Raw genomic sequence first — 13,293 nt, forward strand, 5'->3', positions numbered from 1 at the left:
AACCGGGCAAAAAGGTTGCTCATAAAAAAGACAATGCGACAGGTGTGCTCCCTAGAAACAAAGCAGGTAGTATGCTTTGTATACGAGTATGTGGTAATATGGTATATGAAGTAGAGAAATTGTATGTACTGACTGGCGACATATTGTAATTACTAGATTTCACCAGAAAGTTTTCTTGACCAGAAAATGTGTTTGAAAGAGCTTTAATATATTTTCTAACAGCCTAATATCTTTTCACATTGTTTTAATAGCAGTTAGACATGACATTTTAAGCAAATATATATGAAAATAAGCGTTATGTTAAATTTAGAAGAATTATCAATTTATTGCGGTGAAGAAATGATACTTATACTGTTGTAGTAGGGTTTTTATCCGCTGCATGTCTGATAACATCTGGCCAAATTGGACCTTTGTTGTTTCTGCATAACACGAAAATGCGACTTCGTATCTTGCCCTTTTATCAGCAAAATTTGAACGTATTACCGTCTGTCAAAGGCCAAAAATATAATGGACGACTTTTGACTCTTCGAAGTGGAATCATCTATCTATACACACATATATTGTACCAAACATATAGGGACTTGAACATATAGTTTCATGCATCAATGTATGACCTACCTCATAGTCTCTAGAGCTACTCCAGATTTCAAACTATATCCATGATATATACCTTTATTTGCATGTAAAGTATGTTCAGGGGGTAAGGGCTCGAACTAGGTCGAAAACCTTCCAGATATGGTCAAAATAGTGAAATATTCTAAGTTTGAATACTTTCTGGTCACCTCCTATGACATTTCCTCAAACTCTAGATCTACTAAGGTATCCAATTTTGGTCAGACTCATTGCTACACGTTCATGTAGGGTATGTCTATATTTCCTTGCCATAAGGGCACGACCTAGTCGAAAACATTTCCGACTTAAACATGTTTTAAATAGTGATATTTTTTATGAGCAAACGCTGTCCGGTCATCTTATTTATATGACACTGTAAATCTAACCGATCGATACACCAGGTACCTAATCTTGGCCAGGACCTATACATCAACGTAAACTATTGTAGTAAGTAACCCAAAATTTCGAGATACGTAACTCAAAATTTCGCCTTAGTAACTCGAAATTTCGAGATGCGTAGATAATATACACAAGACACTAATGTTCTTCCGTAATTATCTGAAAGGATTTCTATATTACACACATAACAATAATTATTACAAAAAAGGTGTGTTTCATAGTTCTGTATCAGGTGGTTGGACGTATCTGCCGGTATTCCGACCTCTTGCCAATATCTTACCGATCTGGTCGTGCTCGCAGTTAATGCGTGGCACAAATGTTTTCGACAGATTAAGCAACCTAAGTACAACAATTCAAGTTCCTACAAAATTCTGCATTTTTTGTTCATTTAGGCAATAATTACGACTTCTTCTGCAACGTTGCTTTTCATTAGCTTGAAAGATCATATGACTTTTGGTTTACAATCATGTTTTTTGTCAAATTAACGAATTCAAATTAATTTTTTTTAGACCTTATGGTCTAACTTTAGTGTAACGTAAATCCTTGCTGCTAAGATGACATAGATCTATGTACAAATAAAGTAGACAAACGACTGAACAAACATTGCTTGACCCATAAAATTAATACCTTTTTATCATTATTCTCTTTTCACCATGGTGACGTAAATTTAGTAAAAGACATTCAACAATAATGTTATATATTACAATAATTTATTTCTCAAAACATGTCTGAAAGCTTAATTTCGAACTACTTAAATCCGACTATAAAGGTCGTGCAGGTAACGTTTCTAGGCGAGTTGTTTATTGTTTGAAAATAAACAAAATAATATCCCACGTCTAATCGTTGATATGTTAAATTCATATATAAATTTGTCTCTTCCACTAGTTGTATTTTATTTTCTTCTTTTAAGACAAATAAGTTTTACGGTATATTTGCATTTGACAATCGCCATGAGTCAGGATTTTTTATGCTATACTTGTACGCAATGACTTCAAATTTCATATTATTCACACAGATAAAAAGATAAATGTAAACTCAGTCTACATGATGTACCAACTGAAGTTTGATTTATGTATGCACAAACTATTAGTCCATATGATTCAATTGATTTTTTTTTCACACTTGAGTTTTGAATATTGGTAAGCACAATAGGAAGTTTTATTGGACTCATTTATCGAGTCCTTCAATTTGCCTGCAAATTATGTCTATAGATAACCTATTGATAGTTAGGGAAACCCAATGGAAATTTGATAAGGCGTAAAAAAAATTGTTCGTTTCCGGTATCCCGACCTATCCTAACTTTTTGGCCCGACCCTAAATGTTTTTATGGGCTTGAAGAATAAATGTTCAACTTTTGAAAAAAAAGTTGCAAAACTGCACATTTTATGCTTTAAACATGGTCAGTGATGTCAGAAATCAACTTACTAATGCTCTAAAGGCATAACCCCCTTATTTGTATTCATTTTTGACACAAAAATAATTTCCGAAAAGTCTCCCTTAATAAAAAAAATCCAAAAAAAAAAAGAAAAAAAAAATTCCGACCTACCTACCCTATTTTTTTGAGCATGTTACCGGAAACAAAGATGTTTTTTGTAGGCCTAAACTATATTTAGAAATTGCACATTATAGATTTAAAGAATACGAGTCGTAATGCCTTTTCTGCTGCCTGACCTGTAAATTATGTCTTTAGATAACTCGTTGATCATTCCTATTAATAATTAGGTAAACCCATCGGAAATTTAATAAACTATATTTAGAAATTGCGCACTATAAATTTTAAGAAAGTGTCTATCAATACGAGTCGTAATGCCTTTTCTGTTGCCTTCAGAGATATATTATTCGAAGTGTTCCATTTCCAATAAGTATGGGCCACTTTGGAACAAAGTACCAATTGGAGAATATTTGGATGACCTCTGTTGTAACAGGTATTTGCCAATTGTTTTACAAATATCATTTATAATAACTTGTAGTCAATAGCATGACTCAGATCTTACGTATTTGAATTGCAAATGTCAATATCTTTCACCAAGGGTTGCGTTCTAAGCGTCAAGACAATCGACTGTCTAATGGATTTAGCTGTAGTTTGTACATAAATATTTTTTTCTACTTTTCAAAACAACAGAGATAAATTTAGAGAATCAACCTAGCGTTGGCCTAGAAAAACATAAACTTTCGTTATCACGTTCTAAAGAATATGATTTATTTTAGTTTTGAATAGGCTATTTTCGATATGAGATTCGGTTGTACGAAAGATAAATCTGTCGATTTGAGAAATAGCTTCGTTTGGATAAAAATAGTAAAGATTGTTGAAACACTAAAAACATCCCAATCATATGTCGTTGAGCTTCTCTGCACGATATACATGCTTGTTTTGCTCTTGTTATTTGTCCAGCTCAGACTGTGTTCTATTGTGTATATGTTAATCATTATGGTAGTTCTGCGCGTGTGATAAACCGGAAGTAATGACGTAACGTTCTTTATCCGGAATAAAGCCTGGTTTCGGTAGACGGAAATAAAAATTGTTTCATAAATAAATGGCAACCCGCGACTAAATTTATTACAATGCTTGAAACATGCGGTTCTCTTTAATCATGTTCAAATATCTCAAAAATAAACACACAGACATATACATTTTTTTCATCAAATGATAGACCATATATTTATTTACGATTTTGAGAAGTTTCATTATAATCTACTTTGTAGAAATATATTTATTCGCGAAAATGTTATGAAAGTTGCGATTTTTCCATAGACTCCCGCTATTGCAAATTTTTCAGATAATTCCAGCAAAATAATCAAGCACACGTCTCTATCTTTTTTATTTGCTTTAGTATATTCTAAAGTTTTGAAAAATCATAGTTTAATCAAATTCTATATTGTAGAAACTTTGATCCAAACGCGCAGAACTATCTTAACAAATTGAATGCACACTGCAGTATGGTTTCGTTTAGGGTTTTATTCCTACAGGATCATTTTCGATTTTTAATGATTCAAACCTATGAACATTTGTAAATGTCTGTTTTGAGTGCATGACAGTTAAGTAACTTACACTCTTGCATTCTTCGTTACAGACGGAATATTTCTGATATGCCTCAGTTACAAGTCCGAAGGCCACTAGGGTGTGTTTTCGGCAGATGGGTTGCAGATGACAACGAAACGCTATGGATATATAGACAGTTAGAAAAGAATGGAAATTGCTTGCAGATTCAAACAGAGGAGATCGGTAGCTTCAAGTCGTGGTTGTCTTTTTCGCCTACGGCATTAACCGGTACTATCTTTGCCAAAGTGGAAGGAGAGCCAGGCGGGAAGATGTATAAGACAGACAATGATTTCTGTGACATCTTTAGAAAAATACAGTCGTGGACATATGAAAGCTTTTTTATTATTATGTTCCTACTTTTTTGTTTGGTTGTTCTGTTTTCGGTCTGTCACGCATTTTTTGACACTTGAACACGCATCAAATTGTTTATTGCAATTTCGTGAATGACATTAAAAGATAAAATTATTTTCCCTACTGGGACGCCAAATGCTTACAACGTATAAAACGTATATTTATGAAATTCTGTTTCATCTCTTGTTTTGTTTGGACGATTCTACCGCATATAAACGTTTTCAAAGCCTTCCCTTTCAAAATTGTTTATAAAATTAATATTGTATATCTACGATACATGATATTCATGATGTAGAAGTTTACTCTCTGTCGTACCTGTTATTAGCACCAGAATTTAATTCAGAGACAAACACAGATATATTCATGTGGCGGTGCACATTAATCCTTTAATGATATAAAGATTGCAATTCCATGAAATGCGTCAAATATTCCGTAGTTTAAATAATGGCTTTGTTCTCAACGAGAAAACAATGAACAGAACTAAACAGATGGGATATGAGATTATGAAGCTTGCAGATCACAGAAGCTACCAGGCACTGCACCCGAGGCGTAAATAAAAAATATCCAAAGCTATAATAGCAGGAGGAATTGAACCGCCAAAGCCGAACTGTTCAAGCCAAAATATTAAACAATACACTAATACAACATAAATGTCGTGCTGAACGATCTGAAGAGATTGAAATGTAACAACCCTGATTGAAGGTACGAGGAGACTTATTACGACCGCTTCACGGTACAAACAGCGCTGCTATGATAATAAAATATGAAAACGTGGAAAACCACAGATCGACCGAAATGACATAAAAATGTTGCTGGCTCGTTTTTTTTTTTTTTTTTTTCAAATTGACCTCTCAATTATTTGATAAAAGTGTGAAGGTCTTTTAAAAATACCCACAGGATAAAACTGCATAGATGTGTAGAGGAAGGGAGAAAAAGGCAAATATCTTGTAAAATTAGAAGAAAGTGGGACGGTTTTCTACCCCCTGTTGGACCTCAGCTTAATATAATACTACTAATACCAGATTTGTGAACTTAGCGAACAAACAATTTCTTTAACATGCTCTGATATCTGAATCCAGGCTTTAAGAATGTATGCTTTCACCCCTGAATCAGACAGTGTATACACAGTATTTTATATGTGTGTATGTATACCAGGGTGGGGAGACTATGCGAGGGAAACCCCATTCTGTAATATTTTGGTACTTTAAACATTTAATCCTGGATACTGTTGAGTTTTGAGAGAAAGCTATTTCTGTCATTAACATAAGTTCCACAAGTGTTTACGTTGTTTTACATGGAGAAAAGTTTGTATCTTAAATATTTCTTTTTTTGTTATAAAGAGTTAAAAATTATAAATATTGTTATTCACATTCTTTGGTCTTTGTGTTTAAGAGCTGTTCTCAATAAAATGGTTATCTTACTTTGAGAAAGTGTTGTAATGTTTCTGTATCAGCGGGTATGAGGGTCTTCCACCATAAAATTTTGTAATTTGTGCATGCCAAATCCAGAATTCTAAGAGGATTTCAACACTGAAAATTATGGTTGTCGATTACTTTATGTATAAGTTATATAATGTCAACAAACATTGGGGAAAAGGGTATTTTGAGTTGAAATCTTTAATCAAGGTGCAAGATCTTTGTAGTGATTTGGTACAGTCGATGATTTTGAATATTACAGATGCCGAATGCTGACTTTTTGCGGGCTTGTAGGATGAGATTATAGGTATATCCTATAAATCAGTAGAAAATATGTGAAGATGGTGCTTCCCTTCCTCATCTCTTTGCTCTTACGCTTATGTATACAGTATAGATTACTGTTCATATAATGAAATTATCAGTATAACAGTTATTGCAGTCAAAATGACACTACACAGATTTAATTCCTTCGATTCGATCTCATACTCTTTTTTATTAGCAGTGTTCAATAACTAAATGTGGATGGAAATGCTGCTCTTCCTTAAAAAGTATAAAACGTGATATGTTATGCTTTATATACTAACCTTATTATGTAATTATAAAACATTAAACCTAAAAGCAATTTCATAACAAGGAATATGGCTTTTAGAAAGATGGAAATGCTTTCTTTTAGATACGATTTGGTGCTAGGCATTTTTTTCAATGATTTGGGAGTCAGATATTTTTTTTCAATATGTTGAACCCAGAATATTGTTTTCAAGCAAATCCAGTCAGGATTTTATTCAAAAATATCCCATTTCCTTCCCTCTACCCCCTTCCCCCACAAAGAATATCAAATGGTCGGTCCCTAACGCTCTTGATTTATTCATATCATTATATATATTTTATTATTCGTTATTTTGTAGTGAATTTTGTTATTCGTGAACATCTTGAGCTTTAGGCTTAGTCTTTCAAAATAATGTCATCTAGATTTTGGTTATTCATGTCGCACGCAAGGTATTGTACAAAGGAAAAGTTAACATACCTGTATTTAGCAAAGTCAAAGAAACAGTTATGATAACTAAATAAGGAACAATATCAGTAAACATTTTAAGAACATATTGCGCCTCATCAATCAGTCAGGTCAGTATACTGCAGATTTTAACTCGAATACATTATATTTTGTGAAAACTTCAGAAGCGTCGTATTAATCATGTTACAGCAATATTACATCATACTGAATAAGCGTCCATTTTTCTTCAAACGGAAAACTTATAAAGACGAAAAGGAGAAAAAAATATCAAAGATTAGTGCCCATTGTCTCCACTCCACGAATGTTCCACAGGGCAGTGTTCTTGACCCTCTTCTTTATCTATATCTACGACATCCCTTCTAGAGTCAAATCAGCTGCCCGAATCTTCGCAGATGACTGTTTGATAAAAAAAGAGCCAGGAAGACGCTAGGTAGCTCCAACATGATCTCTTGTTTGAAATATTAGGAACATGAGCGGTTCATGCCATGTAACCCCGATAAGTGGTGATGTTATCCGCGTAACAAATTTGTGAAATTCACTCGACTGCATATATGCCATCAATAACATCCAGCCTATTGACGGCGCTAAATTTCCCGGAGTCACCATCACACCAGATCACCACTTTTGGAAAACTATATAAACAACATCATCAAAGAAAGTCAACACTTCCATTGCATTCATTTTAAGTAACATCCGTTTAATTGCACTAAGCACGGAAGCAACAGTCTGCATTAGCTCCCGCAGTGAATGATGCGTCCATTGTGCCGCCCCTATGTATCATCAGCCAGTTGGTGGTGATTTAGCGAAGGTTCGCTAGAAACGACTATTACGGAACAAGCTCGGTCTCAAATATACTCCATGCACAGACGCAACATGTCCAGAGTGACAATGCCGTAAAAAATTAGGCAAAATATTGTTGATGTTACTCCAGATCCTCCTTTACGGCAGTCAAGATCTACCAGAACCCACAAGCGACAGTGCAATTTAATCTTCAGCAGCAAATCTGTGTTTCAACACAGCTTCTTTTCTGTCAGTGTTATCCTTTGAAACAGCTTGTCTGAGGGCTTTGATGCTCAACAAATACAACAAACGTCATACTGTGTTTTATCAGATTTGAAAGAGGTACAAAAAGTAAAATGACATTGGATTTAAGTTAAAAGTCACTAATACTTTTTTAACGAAACAATATTGCTAATCCATGTTGTTCAGTGCACAAAATGTAACGAAATCAGATATATGAATGACCAATTCCGTATCAACGTTTGAAAGACTTTTCTGTTCAACGTTTAAATGTAAATGACGTAACTTAACGTTTATCAAATCAAAGGCTTTGGCAGGGTATTGAATGTTTAAGGTTTACATCAACTGAAAACACAGATGGACAAATTGTGTCGTGCTTGTTGTATTAATTTCGAAGAATCAACTTCGTCTCAGGGTGAGGTGGATAATCGGCATACTGCACAGCTTAATAGTGTTCTAATACTGCTCTTGTCTTGGAAAATAATCTGAGTACATTTGTAAGACATACTATTATTGTAGTGTTCTTCATAACTGTCTCACTAATCACATCTGGAATAAGGTGTTATATGTTTTCATGTACTTCATAGGTTCATTTCAGCATAACGTTATTTCTTTCTAACCACGAAGAAACAGAGTAATATAGCCACTTCATTTTATCAAAATTACTTACAAGATTACATAATGAAAAATCATAAATACTCAAGTAAATTCAAGTCATGAAAAATTTATTTAAAGTCGGATATCACAACAATATAACTCGACCATAAGTCGACCACAGGTTTTTAGCACCAATGTTTTACTGTAATATCAGACAAGCCCTTAAAATGTTTATAATTCTTTCACAATTCCCACTAACATGTTACAAGTATTTCACGACTCCTAACATAAATCGCCGGTCCATAGTTCATGCTATATGAACGGTCTGTGTTCTGGACATGCAAAAAAATACGTGTGAAAATTAATGTCTTACTTCGGGCAATAGTTTTGAATATTGACCGGTGTGCCATTCAGTATGTGTACACTATATAGTCTTTTCCTGAAGGCACGTTACTTGGAAGTGATTAACAAACGGTTTTACCGAACTCTTATGTATACGTCGTTCATTATGATATGTTTGTCAGCGCGCGGTAAGTCTGAAAGTGAGTATTTGTTCAATGGAAGCTGATGTTGAATACCAAGTTTTATTTGAAATGGATGAAAACCATGACATGAGGTTCCAAAGTCGTATATGGTACTGTATAGTGTAATTGTCTCCAAAAAAGGAAAAAAAGAATGAATACTTTAACAAAAATGATAGAACAGCATCATTTTTATAAAATGCTCTTGTCTATTTGATGTAGATTATGTATAAAATGTTTCTTTCCAGATTTTATTAACTGTAACTGGATAGGATTGTTGAATCAAGGAGTTCATAATTATTCTTCCAAATTCTAAAATAAGTAACAAAAATTAAGAAAAAATATTCGACCATTATTCGAACTAGGAACTATCAGGCCTTAGTAGTTTATTAGTTTCAACGTGATTAGTTTCAATTGAAATGGATTGGAAGTTAGTGGCTGTTTGAGCACACAATGTACAACTGTAGTATTGAAGAGATTCACCATGAAAGTTTTACTTTGACGACGGTTTGATATTTTAACCGATAAGGGCTATAACATCACAACGGGATATAGTGCATGCTAGAAATGAAATATTTCTATAAAAGTGATAACGTACAAAGTTATGTCTAATTTCTAGAAAGGTTATAGGTTATTTAGGCTTGTCAAAAAGTTTGTATTTGATTGTCTTCTTGCAAAATTATTCCATTTTATTCATTAAATTCATGTTTCCTAAGCTCTAACAATAACGACATATAGATCAATTGGGATTAATTACACTAAACTGATAAGTGCACGTATTTGTTAAAATAAAAAAGTAACGCAAAATCAAATTCATTTTACAAACAGATAACCTAATTTACAACGCGAATATATTAACAGTTAAGTGTGTCAGTATGCATAGTGCACCAAATACCCTATTTTACAAAACTTTATCAACGCAAAAAACTACAACAACAACAAAACAACAAATGAAACACATTTGACAGAAAACAGTATCTCGTTATTTCGCAGAAGGTAAAGCTATTAATACATTTCATATTGAAACTGCCTTTATTTGTGTTTAATCATACATTACCAAATGCTGCGACAGTAATACATTTTTTACCTATCTTAACATGTGAAGTTGTAGTTACACGTTCTTACGTAATACTTTAGGAATACCAAAATGCAGCGGTCATATCTATTGTAGGAAGCTTATCAGCTTATCAAGTTTACTAGATAACGCGTGTATAGGTATACGTTATTATAATACATTTTCTGAAAACTCAAGGTTTGGGAAATACTACAGTCATTGAACATTGTTTAAGGAAATATATATCAATTTCAACATTAGAGTTATTATATTTTCCATGAACAAATAGTTCATTAAATGGATTTAGATAAAGTGTTAGGGGGCTGTGAGTTGTTGAACGTTTTCGTTACTTCTCTTAAACCGTTTCTTAGTTGAGTTTTATGCTCTTGCATATTTTATTGTTTACTATATGTAAAATAATAGATCAAACCGGGTGGTTCTATTTCTAAGTCCCCAGAAGTAGTTCGGCTACCTTGCGTTATAAAAAATAGCATAAATTATTTATTAGACAATGTATACAGCAATGTAGATGTATTGTTATTGGGGGTATGAATGGTGCTACATGTATCATTACCTCTCACGAACAGACTCAATCAAACCGAGTCTGCTATTATGTTGCGTGGTTATTTTTTTTGCTTCCAAAAGATCTTTTCGCAAATGTTATCACTTTTGCCGCGTAGCGGTTGTAAAAAGTCTCTCCGTACGAGGCCTCAGTGTTTTTATGTTTTCTGATCCTTTCGGATCATGGAGTAAAATCGTTTTGGTTGCATTATTTGCTCCCAAAGGATCGTTTTATAAATTTTATCACAACAGCAATCTTTAAGAGCCGTGCGAAGCCCCGTACTTGGATTTAGTGTTGTTACATGTTCTGGTCATTTGGGATCATGGAGTCCATTCAACATATGTGTAATGGTTCCGCTTAAGCCGGTGCTAGGGGGTGCGAGAGTTGTTGTACATTTCATTAGACTCAATCTAACCGTGTCTGCTATTATTCTTCTTGTCCAAAAGAATAGTTTAACAGATTTTATTTACTTTCATAGAATTCCGCTATAGTAGATGCTAGGTGCACATTTCATTATCCCACAGGAACAGACTTAATCAAACCGAGTCTGCTATTAGGTTGCGGGGTTGCGTTCATTGCTTCCAAAGGATCTTTTTACAGGATTTTACAGGATACAGATTATAAGGATTTATTTTAATAGCTTAGAAGGGCATTCAGATGATAGCACGAAACGCTGGATTTAATGTCTGCACCGATATTCCATTTAAACATGTGTGTGTAAGGCATGGTTTAATCAGAGATAAAATATTTAAGCGACCGATTAGCCACAGTCTGTAGAGTACCATCGTTGTATTCCAAGGCACTTGGTTCATTTAATGGACCAGGTGCAAATTTTATCATCATATGACATATAATTGTATGGCGTTATTGCCAAAACTGGCTGCCCTATATTTGGTCGCATTCCTCTTGCTTATGCCGATTACAGCTGAATCTAACAAAGACCCTCAACAGTAGGCCAATAATGCATTGTAATGTGAGATGTTGCCTTCATTTTAAAACGTCTTCAATACCATAATTAAAAGATCAATGTATTAATCATGACAGTAGATATGCCTATAATGTATGTTGTTGTTTAAAGAGTTCCTTTCTGTTTTTCTTTTTATACACTGTATTATATCTATTTTAAGAAAAATCGTGAACGTAAACAGTGTAGTTGGAAAACAAATGTTAACCAATGAGTGTTCTGTTATTTACCAAACAAATAGGTGTCCGTAATTTTTTTTCCAGGTTGGCTACATGGTGCATACTAAATTATACAACCAGTACTTAGGAACAAGTGTTATTTTGACGCTAAGCACCAGAATTTCCCAAAACAAGTAGATTAAGAATTGTGGGTTTGTTTAGTAACACTATTATCTTTAACGCTTAGCCTTACATTTTGAAAACAACACCGAATCATTCAAAGAAAAGGTTGTTTCACAAGAAAATTGAACATCATATAAAACATGTATACTCTACAAAACAATTGTCAGTATAATGATATAAACATTGAACTTCAGAAAAGGACTGCATAAAAGCTCCACATTTTCGAACAGTAAAACGCCTTGCAAAGAAGTGTTACATACGTTCGTTTTGATGCATGTAAAATAATGTCACAGTGTTGAAATTTTACATAACTAGGTGGAACGTAGTTTTCAGCAATTGTTTATTTCTATTTCTTTACTGTAACAAATGGTATTTATTTTAAAGGGGCAAATTTTTCAAAATATTTTAAATAGCCATCGTACATGACAGTAATGGTCAAGTAGATTGCTTGTAAAGATGTTGTTCGTTTATCAAAAATTTCTGCGTTTTCATTGTTTACTCCTAAACCTTAAAAACCACAAAATAATTTAAAAATAAAAAAGTGTCAGTTTCTGGCTTGAACAAAACTTACAGGCCAAGACAATTTGAATGGATTATATTTCATGAGGGGCTTTATGAGCAATGTTATGCACGACGGGCACATTAAATACAGTTTACAAATATTCTTACAAATAGCGAACATTGCAGTCATAGAAAAGTAAAGTGAGTATAATTTCAAATGTTACTAAATTAGCCGACGCATGCTCATTATGCCAAAACTCTTAGCTAAATTAGCATTCCTTCTCAACAGCTTGGTTATTTGGCAAGTAGAAATGTTACATTATAAAACTGGATATGTGTGGTTTTGCCATCATTTGAATTGAAATATAATAAAGAAGGAAATTAATAAGTATCCAAACTACTACCGGCCTCGTTCTGAAACCACTATTGTTTTATTTATCAAATCCGAACAGAATTTTCCTTGAACATTCCGACCATAGTTTGCATTGGTCCAGAAGTTATCGAAATCGTAGTAAAACTTTTTGACGTTTGAATATATTTAAACAGCTTTGCCACTGACCGTTTAAAGGTAGTGGCTTCATCGGTTTTCATGTATTTTTGTGCATTCTATGTTTTAATTATTGCGTTCATTTGTATTTATAAATGTTTGATGTTCTCAATTTGCGTGCACGTTTGTAAAGTTTAACGTACCCATATTTCAGTGTAGATGTTTGTTTCAATGTGTTTCTTTCTGTTGGACCTTTATCCTAAATATTTTGCCAGTTTAATGTTATATATGAGGCTACATATTAAAGTAGAAATAGAAATGACCATAATGAGAAACAAAACACATTTGCAGTCAGCTTGTTTTAACACTGTAGAACGTATATGAGCTGTAATTTAACATGTTTAGTAGGGCTACGTC

This window comes from Mercenaria mercenaria, chromosome 5 (assembly GCF_021730395.1).
Source record: "Mercenaria mercenaria strain notata chromosome 5, MADL_Memer_1, whole genome shotgun sequence".
NCBI lineage: Eukaryota > Metazoa > Mollusca > Bivalvia > Venerida > Veneridae > Mercenaria > Mercenaria mercenaria.